The 14,161-nt window shown below is 47.5% G+C and overlaps 1 protein-coding gene across 3 annotated transcripts in view; it reads right to left on the reverse strand.

The window, feature by feature from the left end:
- CDC42EP3 (CDC42 effector protein 3) overlaps positions 1-10,657 on the reverse strand; it is a 23,936-nt gene extending 13,279 nt beyond the window's left edge. For 2 of the 3 annotated variants that reach the window (XM_035000928.1, XM_035000930.1), the window contains exon 1: positions 9,879-10,155. The gene's annotated coding sequence lies outside the window, so the exon portion shown is untranslated. Of the gene's footprint in view, positions 1-9,878; positions 10,156-10,543 lie in introns of those variants that run through there. The other variant, XM_035000932.1, reaches the window with a different exon arrangement.
- Between the last annotated feature and the right edge of the window lie 3,504 nt (positions 10,658-14,161).

Genomic DNA, 14,161 nt, shown 5'->3' on the forward strand with positions numbered 1-14,161 from the left:
GTAGGAAGTCACCCAAATCCCAAACCCGGCTGTCATCCCCAACTTCTTCCCCTGCCTCATTCTCCACATCAAGGCCCAATGCTGTCTCCCCTCGTCAACCCCAAGGCCTCAGCCTTTTCTAGGCCTCAAGATCGCTCTCCTGCATAAGGGCATCTGCCACCCCACCTGTCTCCCTGCCTCCAACCTCGTCTCCTTGCGTGAGCCAGCTACAATGCCCAAGTGACCCTGTCACTCTCGGGCTTCGGTGGCTGGCCCACCCTTACAGCCTGGACATAAAACAACTCGTGTGAGGCCCACTTTAGCAGTCAGGGTCCTGCCCACCCCCGCGGCTAGTATTTCCAGCCGGCTCCCCCAGGGCCTCTTACACGGAGCTGCTACTCTGTCTTGTTAATACCTCAAACCCACCAGCTATGACACTTCGCTGTAATCATTACTGGGTCTCCCACTAGGCTGCCTTCTTCTGGGGAGAGACAACTAGATTTAATTCATAGTTGGCACTGGACAAATGTTTGTTAAATGAACAGATGAGAAAGTTTGAAAGAGACTGCCTTGACTTTCTTCCCTGCCCATCCTGTTGAAAATGCAAGATGGAGTCTTTCTAGGCCTCCTACAGGAAAAAAAATAAATAAAATCATTTAACAACGGAGCTGTGGCCTCTTGTGGCAAAGGCTTTCTTTCCTTTTTCCGTCTGTAGGACATTTTAACCTTTCTCTATCCATGCAGAGTAAGAATCTTACAGCCTATCAGTGCAAACCCCAGTAATTCTCTAGGCTCTTACAGATCTTTGGGATTAAGGCAGAGAATATTTGTCATCGTGCTGTTTGAAAGGGAAAGGGCTTCTATCCTTGACTGCAATGTGCAAATAGCGTCTCAGAGAGACAGGCAAGACTCAAGAATAAATTGACAATACATTCCCCTGAATGCAGACTCGCTAGTTGTATTTAAGTCAGTCTTAAAGAATGAGGCCCTGGAGAAACAATGAGCTCGCCCTCCTGACCTTTCCTTTCAAAAGGAAACAGGTTAAGGGGAAATTTGGATTATTTGGCCCAAGAGGTACAAAGAAACCTCAAGAAACTCTAATGGACATTCTCCAGAAAAGGGTTGCTTTGAATAGCAATGTGGGACTAGCACAGAGCAAATACTTGCGAAAAACACCTACCGAATGAATGAACATACTGGCAAACACAACAACAGGAGACCAAGCTGTGGTTCTAGGCCTTAGCGGAGAAGACACCTGGGCTAAAACTTGGAGCCAGACTTGCAAGCTCCTTGTAGAACTCCAGACACACGTGGGTGCCAGTTGCCTTCTGCCTAAATGGAGATTATAACCCCAAACCTGCTTCTCTTAAAGGGGCTTATAAGAACTGAATGCTGTGCAGACACCAAGCATCATCTTTACACCAAATGAAAAACTAGAACATCTACTAGATTCAACATGAAGGAGGGGAGGCATTCTATTAATAAAATAACAACTTTCATTTTCTCTTTAAATGTTGTCTGTAGCAGTCATCAATAAAATGGTTTATGGCCACCCTGTGGACAATCTCCACAACTGGAAGGAATTCCCACCTCCAGCTTGCTCAGAGGGTAATTCCTTCCTCTGACACGGGGCTAACTTCCCCTTGGAATGTACAAGCATCCTTTCTCTCCAGGGCCAAATCTCTCAGCCTTGAGAATGAATGGGACTTCTTGGAGGTGGGCAAATTACTATCAACCGCTATTGGTCAGATAAAGAAATATGTAAGGGCTTCCAGTTATTTTCTTTAAATATCTGATAAGCTGTCAGGTGGGAGGGAATCTGTATGGTCCCAAGGACAGAACTAGGCATGTGATGAAAGTTCATGGGGAGGCCAGGTGGGGCCGTGTCTGAGGAAGAAGTCTAAAACAACTTGAGTTAATCAGCTTGAAGAAAGGGAGAGGCTTTCCCTGCTGAGTCTGAGTTCCCAAGTCAGGATTCCAGAGGGGAGGCAGAGACAAGCATTCCTGCCTGGGGAAGTTAGGGGAGATTTCCTCTAGGCCATGCTCCTAACTTAAAGGAGCAGTCCCTGGCAAGTGCATGCAAGCTACAGACACGCAGAGAGGATATAATCATAGATTTGTGTGGAAGATTTATCTATCCTTAGTATTACAAAGTATTTTACGATGGTGGTTCTTCACACCGCGTTCCCTGGAACGCTCGGAGCTCAAGGCAGGCACCTCTGGGTCACTGGTGGAGGGAAGGGAGACTGAGAAAAGTAGGGCCAACTTCCCTACCTGTTCCTTCCTCCTCTTTCACTAAAAAAATTTTAAAATCTGGTAATAGACTGGCTTTATAGTAAGATTTTCTTTCTTTGCTTTGGCTAGAAAGAAAAAAAAAAAAAAAAGCTTGAAAGAGAACAGGGCCAAGGAGGACTTGTTTTCTGTCACTCAACTCTTAGGGCCTTAGTGTTATCTTGTCACAATGAGAGAGGAGGGCCGAAATAAGGACCCTTCCATCTGTGAAATGTTAGGGTCTGTGATTCTACGTCTGCAGAAACATCTAGTTTCCAGGGAATTTTAAGGAAAAAATAGAATATTTTTTAATGAAGTTAAGTATCCTCAGAATCCTTATCTAAGTATCCTTAGAATCAAAATACTGGCCACCAGCTTATAAAATGTTCATCATCTTTTCCCATCCTTCCCGGTACCAAATTAAGGGTACAAAGCAATGCCAGTAATTTTCTCTGGGAGCCTCAGTTTGCTCATCTGCAGAGTGGGGATACTAACAATGTCTTCTTAGGAGGAGAAAACACACATCAAGTGCTTGACAAAGTTCTGTTAGGCCATGAGCTGACAAATCAGTGGGAAGAGAGTTTACTATTACTAATTATTCCAAGAAACCAGAGCTGCAAAAGGAACAAGAAAGGCCAGAAGTTCATTGTTGGGATTCTTCTCCAACCTTATTTCTTTTGGACCTTGGGATCTGGCCACGTGCATAAACGGATTGTTTTAAATTGTGTGAAAACCCCCAACATGTTCTGGTTCCAAGCATAATTCCTCATTCTAAGAAAAAACTGGAATTGGGAAGAAGTCACCGTTTCCCCCCCACACTGTCCCGGGGACATGTCGGCAGCTGTCCACCCCACCTGTACCACAGGGGAGCCCACAGCTGGTGAGAACAAAACCCACCCATCAACAGAAACTTATACTAAACTTACATGAAGCCAAAAAAATCAACATTATCGTGGAAGACATTTCACTCTGAAGCCATCTGAGGGCAGGAAAAACTGTGATAGGCATACAGTGGGCCCTGTGTCTTGAGCTGATGGACTCAGTGAGGTCACCTGCCTTCATCCAGCCCCTGGCTAGTGACTCACATCCACCAACAGCTACCCAGCCGAGAAGTAAGCTCTGGGGCTGGCTTGTTCCTCGGAGCACCTTGCGTGATCCTTACCACCAGAACCAAAGGACAAGAGGTGCCTCCCTTTGAACGTGCGGGTTCTGTCGCCTGGGAAAGAGTAACGTTACTAGGGCGGTATTTGAGTAAGCTGGAAGTGAACGTGACTTCTGGCCCGACAACACTGAGAAGACCGTGCCAGAGGCAGAATCACATCACAGGCTAGGGCTAGATTGTTTTTCCATTAGGTTCTGTTGTAAAAAAAAAAAAAAAAAAAGATGAAAGCGGATATAAACTAGGTTCAGCCCCTACTTCCAAGGAGCCGGCAGTCTAGCTAGGTAGCCACGAGGGTCAATAAATGATCATTTAAATGCAGTAAGTGTGGGGCGCCTGGGTGGCTCAGTCGTTAGGCATCTGCCTTCGGCTCAGGTCATGATCCCAGGGTCCTGGGATCGAGTCCCGCATCGGGCTCCTGCTCCGTGGGAAGCCTGCTTCTCCCTCTCTCACTCCCCCTGCTTGTGTTCCCTCTCTCACTGTGTCTCTCTGTCAAATAAATAAATAAAATCTTTAAAAAATAAATAAATAAATGCAGTAAGTGTTACAACACAAAGTATTAGACACTGTGGAAATGCCTCAGATACAAGGGGGAGAAAGAGTCATAGAATGACACCAGTCTAGAGCCAGAAAAGAGCCTGGAAAGTGTCTATCTGCTTCCTCTGTGCCCCCATCCCTCCCCTTCCATGGCTTCACAGATGAGGGGGCAGAGCCTACCCACAGAAGGGCCAGCATTTGCCTTGGGACACAGAGGGCCAGTCGAGCCTCGTCTCCTGCTGTGTTAAAATCAATGTTATATGTCTGAACTGACCCTTGGGGGAAAAAAAAAAGGTTAAAAAAACTTAAAAAAATAAATAAAAAGGGAAAGAAATCAAATACATTCTGAAATGGCAAAGCCACATTAAACCAAAAATGCCTTGTTTAAAAAATGTGTGTAGCCTAAATGATTATAATGAATTTGAACAGGTCTTTTTCAACTAAACACATGGTTATTTATCATTGGCATGATGTGTCCACAAATATGACCTTCGAGTTGTCACCAGAACATGACAGATTCCCGAGCGTGTAAGCTGTCTAAACAGAGGCCTGGCTTTGAAGTCCTCTGGCTTGCACGCGGGCTCAGGCAGTCTCGCTGCAGATCCGGGTTTTCTATTATTAGTAGTAAGAGAGCTATGCTGATAAGTGTCACTGCTCCGGGCTCACTGGACTCTACAGCTAGAGGTGATCTAGCACCAAACGCCTCACTGAAGAGATGAGAAAAAGGCCCTGAGGTCCGTCACACCTGGATCAGAGCTAAGACCAGACGCTGTTGTCTCACGTCCGGTACCTCTGTGATTGTTTCCATCAGTCTTGCATTAATTTGATCAAATAGCAGAATGACAGGTGTGCTCACACCTTCTGGTGTGTCCTTGTGGCTGGTTCTCTAGAAAGTCCTTGGCTTTCTTCAGCTCCGCAGGGCAGACTGCAGTGTGTGGCTTCTGCCTCTGGCTCACTGGCTCCCAGAGTGTGTTTCCGGCCAGACTAGCCCTGTCAGCTGCTCTGTGGGCTAATGATTTGAGACCCTGGACGCTGTCTCCTTGTGGCGATTCACTGAACACAGTGACGTATTAAATGCTCTGACAAGTCCTGCAGAAAGGGACCTTAAGCAAGCTAGTTTTCCAAAGAGTCCTTGCCTGATGCTATTCGGAGCTCAGGGTCCCAGTGAGGTGGTGCTGTCCTAGCTAACTGCAGACGTGTTATCACTGCGACACGGTTTAACAAAGAACCAAAGACTAGAAAGTAGGTAATGGCTTTTTCAAATACACAAACAAAACCCGAATCACTGAAAATCAGGCTCTTTTAATTTCACATTTGAGACTCGAGGATTCTACTATTAATCCATGGCTTGGGCGAGCAACAAGGAGTCAACAAATACTAATTTGGAACTCACCAGCTTCCAAATTCATCAGTTTGCTTGGCTCTTCAGAAACAAGAGAACTTTCAATAAAATATCAATATCATGATTCATATTATAAAACTGTGGTCTCATTTTAAAAATGGCTTTTCCACCAGATGGGCGAACGCAGCCCATCATCATGAGATACTGGTGAACTTGGCATTGAAGAAATGTATCAAGGCCAAGGAAGGCATTTTTTTTTTTAAAGGAAAGAAACATACCCAACCATTGCTGTAAAACTACTTGGCTACTTATATTATTTATCCTGGTTTGTGGGGTGCTGTTTCCTTTGTAACCTTTAGAAGGGTGGGGCAGGAGAAGGGCAGATTCCAAATGGAGGCTGACAGCTGGAAGACTACTGCTCCTGGTTTTGAGGCAACCTGAGTTATTTCGAGCCATTCTTTCTAGAACCCCTCCTTAGGTCTGAGCAGCCTCCCCCAGCTAATCGCAATCCCACAAATCCAAGGCACAGAGGCCAGGCCAGCCCCCCGCAGGTTATCCAGGGCACCTCTGGTAGGTTTCCCAGGACCCCTCCCCTCTATCTGTCGCACCAGACACTTATCTGGCAGGGCCCGGGGCATATGTAGAACTTGAAACTGTTAATGAGGCCGACTTCCGCCAAGGACAGAACCTTCCTGCCCAGCTTACTGGTGGCTCCTGACTCTTGCTTAGCTCCTCCTGAAGCAGCGTCGTTAGGAAACATGTATTAAATGTCCACTGGATGCCAGGGAATTGAAGGGCCAGGCACTGTGGGTGTGGGCGCTGGCCTGAAGGAGGTGACCATCCAGACTAGTTACGGGACACTGTAACCCCTGGCTTCTCAGAACTTCAACACAAGGATGAGGTCCACCCTAAGCTCCACTTCATCCTGAGCTCGTTCCTGGATGTTTCGGGCTTTTTTTTGTCCCCCCTCTTCTTTTCCGAGTTCTACATTTTCACGTAGCACATCTCTTCATTTCTGGTATAAACTAAATGCTCAGGTTAACTCTAGCAGTTTGATGCTGGATCCACTGCAGGAGAAGACTGTTGCCATACCTGTGAGACTAAACTATCTTCAAAAATGAAATCACTCACATGGTATTCCCCAAGGCTGGCAGTTACTGCCATCTTCCTTTGAATAGAGTACTACGAAAGGAGCTCTCTGCCAGAAGCCAAAAACCCTCAGAAGAGTCAGATTTAATAGCCTCCCTGCCCCTCCTCTTCCCTCCCCCAGGGGTGGGGGTGTGGTATTTAGTACAAGGTCAACTAGACCTGAATTCCAAACCTGATTCTGTTACTCAGCTGTGTGACCTTGGCCAAGTTATTAAACCTTTCTGAGGCTGTGTTCTCATCCGGAAAATAAGAACAATACTATCTACCTCAAAGAGTAGTTATGGATATTAAACAAGAGAGCCAGTATTAAGCACCTAGGAAAAAAAATAAAAGCAACAATGAAAGCATCAACCTTTTCTTGTGCTTACTCAGGACTGGGCACTGTTCTGAGTGCATTACTTTTTTTTTTTTAACTCATTTCATTCTCAGAGTTCATATTATTATCCCTATTTTATAATTGCTAAGCTGAGGTATGCAGGCTAAGTAATTTGCTCAAAGTCACACAGGTATTAAGTGCCAGAGTTAGGTTATGAGCCCAGGGCAGCCTGACTCCAGAGAGGCTTCTTAACCTTAGGGTTTTTTCCCCATCTCCCTACCCTCAAGAGGTGCTGACATTCATTCAGGATTAGCCACTCCTGCGTGCCAATTAAATTACATACGCATATTTAGATTTGTTCCTTTTAGTGTAATTTTGGGCAAGTATAGTGTAATTTTGGGCAAGTATAGAACAGATCTGTCCTCAGCTTCCACATCTGTAAAATGGGGATAGTAACAGTTTTTCCTTCACAGCATGATTGCTAGAAATAAATGAGTTAAATCGAGGTAAAGGGCTGAGAAGATTGCTTGGCATTCAGGACAGGCTCCATGTAGGATACATTTATCATCCAAAGTCCTGAACAGCGTGATGCATTAGCGGAATTCTTGGGCTTCAGTCCTTGGTAAAGGAGATTTTGTACCTGGCTGAATCTACTAGTTTCAAATGACTACCCTTATTCTCTGGCAAACATACTGCATTTAAAAATAGACTGAAGTTCTTATTCAATCAGTGAATAATCGGGTCCACAGGATTTCTGGTTAGAAAGAATGAGGCCAGGCCAAAACGAAATTAGACCCCAAATAAGAATTTTAATAGTTACAAAGAAAACATCAGAGCAGTCTTTTTGGAGGGTCTCTTCAGGTTATGAATTGTACTTTACCCACTGGATAAATGTAATGGCTACTGACTAGGCAGAGAGCTTGGGAAAAATTTATGGCCTGGTAAAAATTTTGGGGTGATACAGGCAGGTTAAAGCAACTTTATCCCCACTGCTGTTGAATACCATGAATTCTAGAAGCAAAAAAGGGCAGCTTTTGTGAGCATGTTGGACATAAAACACCACACTAAAGGGAAAGCTGGACAGCAGATAGACAAACCAGCTCAACGTGAGCACATCTGTGATAATTTTTAGGGCTTTGTATTTACTCTTCTTGCACATTTACATTTACAATGAAAAGCAAAAAAAAAAAGAGTTGCAACACTCATTCCTTTAGCTGTCTTTCCATGTTACATTCAGATAGAAAACAGAATTTCCCTGCTCAGATCTGGAGGGAAGGGGGAGCTCATCTGATTTCATGTCTGTAGCTGCTCCCATAGCCACAACACCATGTTCCAATCATGGAATTCATAATGTAAATCTCTTGCAGATGATACCACTGGAAAACAGAAACTGCCATGGATCCAGAAACACTTCCAAATTTCTGCAAAGTTCTTATCTGCGAGCCCAGAAGCTGGTACTCAAGGGTTGTGTTCAGTGAGTGAGGCCCATTGGGAAATCGACATTCTTTGGGGGACTTAATGGAGAGAGAACTTTCCACCATTCCTGGACTATACAAATATGCGCAATCCCTGATTCCACATGTGCCAATGCTGAACATGTCACAACTGCCCCAACTTACCTCCTGAGCGTTTAAATCTATTCTGAAAAGGGTTTATGCCACGCACATAGGGTCTAGCTGACTCTTTAACTGCCAATCGATACATACAAATCACAGGTGGTGTCAAAGAGAAGACCTCTAGAACCGTCCAGAAAAAAAGAGAAGCTGCGTTTCTTGGTTGTTAGATGCAAGATCTTTTCTAAGTTAGAACATTATAGGAGTCTCTTAAATCGCCTTCGAGATACCCCTGCGGCATGATCACAGCTTCATGTGGAGCCTTTTGTCTCCTGTGATGTGAAGGGAAGTCTCCAAGACTGGCTTTGCTATTCAAATACGGACATCTGCTGCACTCCTAATTTCTTGTTCTTTCTAAAAGGCAGCACCCCCAAGAAACTCTTTAATATTGTGAGGCCTAAAAGTTGGGGGTGGGGAGGAAATCTTTGTCTCCCTAACACATTCATCCATTCCCTCCCCCTTCCCAGACACATAAGCAGCGACTCCCCCAAATATACCAGGTCTGGAAAGATTCATGTTGCAATACCCTCCTGACATTCCTATTCCCGCCCTCATTTTAATTCACTCACTTTTTTTTTTTTTTTAAACAAAATGTAATTACTTGACTGTCAGCCTGGGCTGCACTCTGGGGCTTTTACTCTTTTCAACACAGCTGTGCTCTGGGCTTTGATGCTGCTGTCCACGCAGCTTGTCCCAGCCACAGCCTGGCTCTCGGTAATTCAACATTCAAGTGCATATTTATTTTTAAACTGACCTCTCCTAGACTGTACAGTATAAAGGAGGTCCTGCCAAAAAATATGCTACTTTCTATTTATAAGATGAAACACATGCCTCCCGAAGTCGAGAGGGGGATGGAGTACAATAATTCATAACAAAAAAACGACTGGCCAGATCCATTCGTCCTCACATGTCTGATACTCGTCTGTGTCAAGGCAGTTTTAAAGAGAAAAAAAATCTTGAAAACGCTTCAGCTGTTCAGAAACCACCGTCCAAAAAAAAAAAAAAAATCAAAAAATCCAATTATAAACTGCCAGATCTGCAGGTTGGAGCTCCTGCCACAATGCCCCCTGTCAAGGGAGGAGAGGGCACCCGGCGGACACTGCCACCGCAGATGTGCACGGTACACCCAGGTGCGGTCCTGGTGCCAACCCACGACGGGAGGGGAGCGGTAGCCATGTGCGGTTTGTTCTCAGATGGAAAAATGCAATACGCGCCCAGAATGGCTGTCAATAACTCAGAGGGTGCAGCGTAGCCGTGCAGCCCCACCCTGAAAAGTGGTGGGCACAAATGGTGGAGCTCTGCGTCCCGCTCATGCCACCCGAACACCTCCTGGTTTGCTTTATGGTCCCCTTTGGTCCTTTGGACACCAGCTGGGAAGGCGATGCTCTCGGTATCCCCGCTCCCTGAGCGTTTCTAAGCCTAGTACCCCGCGCACGCCGGAAGCGGCCACGACCGCGGATCGGACAGACTCACAGGCAAAGAGGAAGGAGCCCTGGGCAGGCAGCAACTCACCAGCCACCCCGACGCTCCCAGCCGCTGCCCCAGGGCGGGACGCCCCGCACGGATGCCTCCCGAGGGCACACGCAGTCCCGGCCCGTTACCCGCAGATCCAGCCGGCTCGGCCCGCGCGGCACCTCACAGCACTATCCACTCCGAGTCGGCGTGAAGGTGCCCGAGGCCACGGGTCTCCAGGCGCGGCCCGCTCTCCAGCCCCGCCGCTGGGCTCCCAACCCGCTCTGGCCACCGCCGGCAGGGAAGGTGCGCGCCCGACTGAGCGCGCGGCGACGGGACGCAGAGCCTGAACCTGTGAAGGGCGGGGCTGCTCGGGGCGGGGCCGGCGGCGCAGGGGGCGGGCCGGGGCGGGCCGGAGGGCGCGCGCAGCCCCGCAGACCCACCCCGGCGCGGTACCTGCGCCCCGGCCCCGCAGAGCGGGCGGGGGTCAGCCGCTACAGCGCCTGCGGGCCCCCGGAGTACAATGGGCACCCGTTGTTACCGCCCTGCCGCCACCCTTAGGGATGCGGCTTTGCTCCGAGCAGTAGCGTTCAGCTCTCTCCGCACAGGGAGGTTGCGGGAGACGCTCGGTTCAAAGAGGGACCCCGGGGTGCTAGCGCCTGGGTGCGCGAGGACAAAGGGACTCCACCCGCACCCTGGACACCTGCACTAAAAATCGCGCCCACCTCTCCTGGTCTCCACAAGCCGATCTAGCCCGGCGAGGCTCGGGCGCCTAGGGCGGGTGACTCTCGAGGAAGCGGGGCCACCTGACCGCGCCGACCCTGCCCGGCCCCGGGTCCCCCGGCCACTCTCCGCCTCGGCTCGGGGGAAAGGTCGTGTTTTGTCAGTTTCCAGCTCGCTCCCTTTGGAGCTGCTGCCAAAACCCGGAGAGTGGATTTGGCGCACTGGAGACGCCTGGGGCTGGGGGCTGAGCGAGTGGGCGCGCCAACAGCCGACGCTGCAGGTTTTTCCAGCCCAGGGGGAGGTGTTTCCTCTCCCGCGGGGTCCCTACAGAGACTTGCCTGAAGCTGGGGCAGGCGGGTGGCGGCAGTCCACGACGCGCGACGAGGCGCAAGTGGCGCAGCTGCCGGCCCGGGAGCCTAAAATTCCGCCCTTGGAGGCACCTGCGCCCGCCGGTCATTCCGGCGACCGCCGCGGCACGCCCCGCCCCTCCGCCCGAAGGCCCAGCTTCGACCTGGTTAATTAATTTTCTTAATCCGTCTCAGTCTCTTCCTTCTCGAGTCCTTCTCCTGGGTTAATGAGTAGGCGACAGGAAAGGGCGGCGTTTTCCGGCTGCGAGGTCCCAGGCCGCACGGTCGGCCTGGGGAGGCGGCTGGAACCCAGTCGGGGGGGAGTCGGGCGCTCCGGGCCTGGCCCGGACCCTGGGACTCTCGGGTTGGACGGAAATCCTGGCACAAAGCAGATACCCTGCAGAGGACCTTGACTTTCCGAGCGCCGTCAGCTTCAGGTCCTCATCGCAACGCCCCCCGGGTCTGAAACCTTAGAGGATGCACAATAAGCCGGGGTTGTAAGCCACGGCTGACGTTAAGGTGAAGTGAAAAGGAAAAAGGAAACGCACACAACCGCTCTGGAGAGCAGAAGACTTGGGTGGAGTGGTAAAACCCTCAAAGAAAATAATAGTTGGCAGGTCAAATGGCCGTCAGGCTGGAAGTCAAATACAAAACTCAGCTGAAGAGATGTTAGAAATCTGACCAGCAAAACAGTCCAGCAAGATAAGAGACCCAGCATTGTTTCTTTTCTTCAAATGACAACGGCTCCGAAGTTTCCTTTGGCAGATACCTGGATTTTACTCCAGATTCCTCAGTTTTACTTGGGGTTCATATTTCAAAATATATGTTCCATTTGGCACGAATGTATATATTTTATGTATGGATTTATTGAAAAATATTAAATGTTACTGGCCTACTTAGATAAAGGGATTTTTATAAATATTTATGCATAGCTTTCATTGCATGTGGTATTTTTATAAGTACAAATAATATGTGTATATATTTATTAAATACCACATGAAAAATTCCTTTTGCACACAGACATTCTTTACACATATGTCTTACGTGTAAATTTTTTTTCATTTGCTCTATAGTTAGCTGCTGTTAAAAACACTTTTTTTTTTCCACATTAAGTAACTTTTACAGCTTGCGCAAATATAGAGTGGCAGGTTGTTTGGAGTAGCTATTTCATTCCAAAACCCCATTTTCACTTTTCTACACCATTCCTCACCTTCTAGAAACTTTCCGTCTCTGCCCTTTGTAAGACTTCACTTCTGGGCTCAAGACAGTTTATCCCAAACCTGCCCGTTCTAGGGCTGGTGGTGCTGATTTGATGTATCCGGGTCTCTTTGATGTTCCACATTATCTGTTTGTACTGGCCATCTTTTTGCTACTGAACATCCTCAGTGAGGGTGAGCGCCCTCATGGAGACAGTGAATTATCCTTCCAAATGAGTACATTTCATGTACTAACTCTGAAGGCTTTTAGGCTTGGTGGATTTTTATTTCATTTATGGGGAGAGAAAAGACTTGCCTGAGGAAGAGTTTAGGGGTTCTGAGATTCAGCTCTGAATTACGGAAAAGTTTAGCCTTGAACACTTGGGGGTAACCTTAGAAGCCTAAGTGAGACTAAAAAAGTGGGCATAGAGGAGATGTTCTAATCAGGCTCAGTTAATGCACTCATGTCTGTAGAGTTAGGCATCTGGCAGGCCCGATGGTGGGTCTTTTTCTATTAGTCCCAATTGTGGGACAAGAGCCAAGAAGTGTGAGTGGTCCTCTTGCTGTCCAGAAACCTGCAGTCTGCTTACGGGGCAGAGCAACATGCCAGTGTATGCAAGCAAGTGCTGGCTAGAATTATTCTAGCTTTTTGCCACCCAGTGTGGCCGTGGGACCGTGGGACCAGCAGCACCAAGCCTCACGCCAGGGCTACTGAATGGCAGCCTTCATCTTAATGAAACGTCGATGGTTCATGTGCACATCTGATGTTTGAGAAGCACTGGGCAAGAGTGGTGGTTCTCCATCTTTTTAAATCAGAGATTCATTTAAAATCTCATGGGACTTAGGAATACCCTTGTCAGAGAAACACACACAGAGAACTACCCACCAACGCTTATGCCTTCAACTTCTGAGCTGCCCTGAACGCCAGTCTATGGGTGGTGAGGAAGTCCCCAGTAAAAGTCTCCAGTTGCAGAACCAGAAAAACCACTCTCACTGTCAGCCCCAGCATCCCCAGGAAGGGGCGCATCCTTCCAGGAGGCAGAGCTTAAATTATGCTTTGGAATAGGGGAGAAATTAAATAGGGAGAGGAGTCAAGAAGGGCATTTCAGGCAGGAGAAATGCAGAGATAAGTGGGCCCAGGAGATAAAACACCCAACATCCATTTTTACATTCAGTAAGGTGAAACTTAATGAGGAGATTGCAGTTTGGTAGCGGGCTCGCCTTGTAATTGATTATCATCATTTGAAGCTCCAGAATATGAAACTGGGCTCGGTGGCCCTTTCACTTCGGGGACACCAGGAACCCTAGGACATATGGTTTTCTCTAAGACCTCATTTCCGATTACAAGCCATCCCTCTCATTCACTCCACATGGCCTTCAGGCTTTTCCAGGAAGTCCAGTGGTGCCTGGGGCACTCCATCTGCTCTGGACACTTCTTCCCCAGATAACCAAACGAACCATTAATGTCTTTATTCAAATGAGACTTCAGGGGAGAGGCTTTTTCTCTAAAATAATGGCCCCACCCACATTCCCGTCCTGGGCTTAAAGCAAGAATTATTTCTTCATTACCTGATATTACATTATATTTACTTATAGATTCATTTATGGCCTGTTTCCTCTGATGTGTGGACTTGGTTCTTGTATCTTTCACACCTAAAATGGGACCTGGCACGCAGTAGGTACTCAGTGAATATGTATTGAATAAACGACCTCTTGGCTACAACCAGTAATGGATGTAAAAGCCGTGTTCACAAACCCCATAGCTCCAGAAATAATAATACATTAAACATTCCTGAAATATGCCACACATATGCGGAGACAGAATTTTTGACCACTTTTCTTTAGCGTAGCTGAACAAGAAATACTAAACACATGGAACATTTTAAGTTCTAAAAATCAAACATTGAAAAGTCAGGCTTACATAAAACGTCTTTATAGTCCATGTATAATGCATAACTATTTCTCTTCTAGCAAAGCTGAAACATACTCTTGTGTACTCAGCTGGGGTTTGCCTCCAAAATGCCACATTCAGACTGAATCTGTGTGTGTATGTTCTCGATTATCCCCCTAAGTTAGA

The sequence above is a fragment of the Mirounga leonina genome, unplaced genomic scaffold (genome assembly GCF_011800145.1).
Source record: "Mirounga leonina isolate KUSES-001 unplaced genomic scaffold, KU_Mleo_1.0 Mir_125, whole genome shotgun sequence".
NCBI lineage: Eukaryota > Metazoa > Chordata > Mammalia > Carnivora > Phocidae > Mirounga > Mirounga leonina.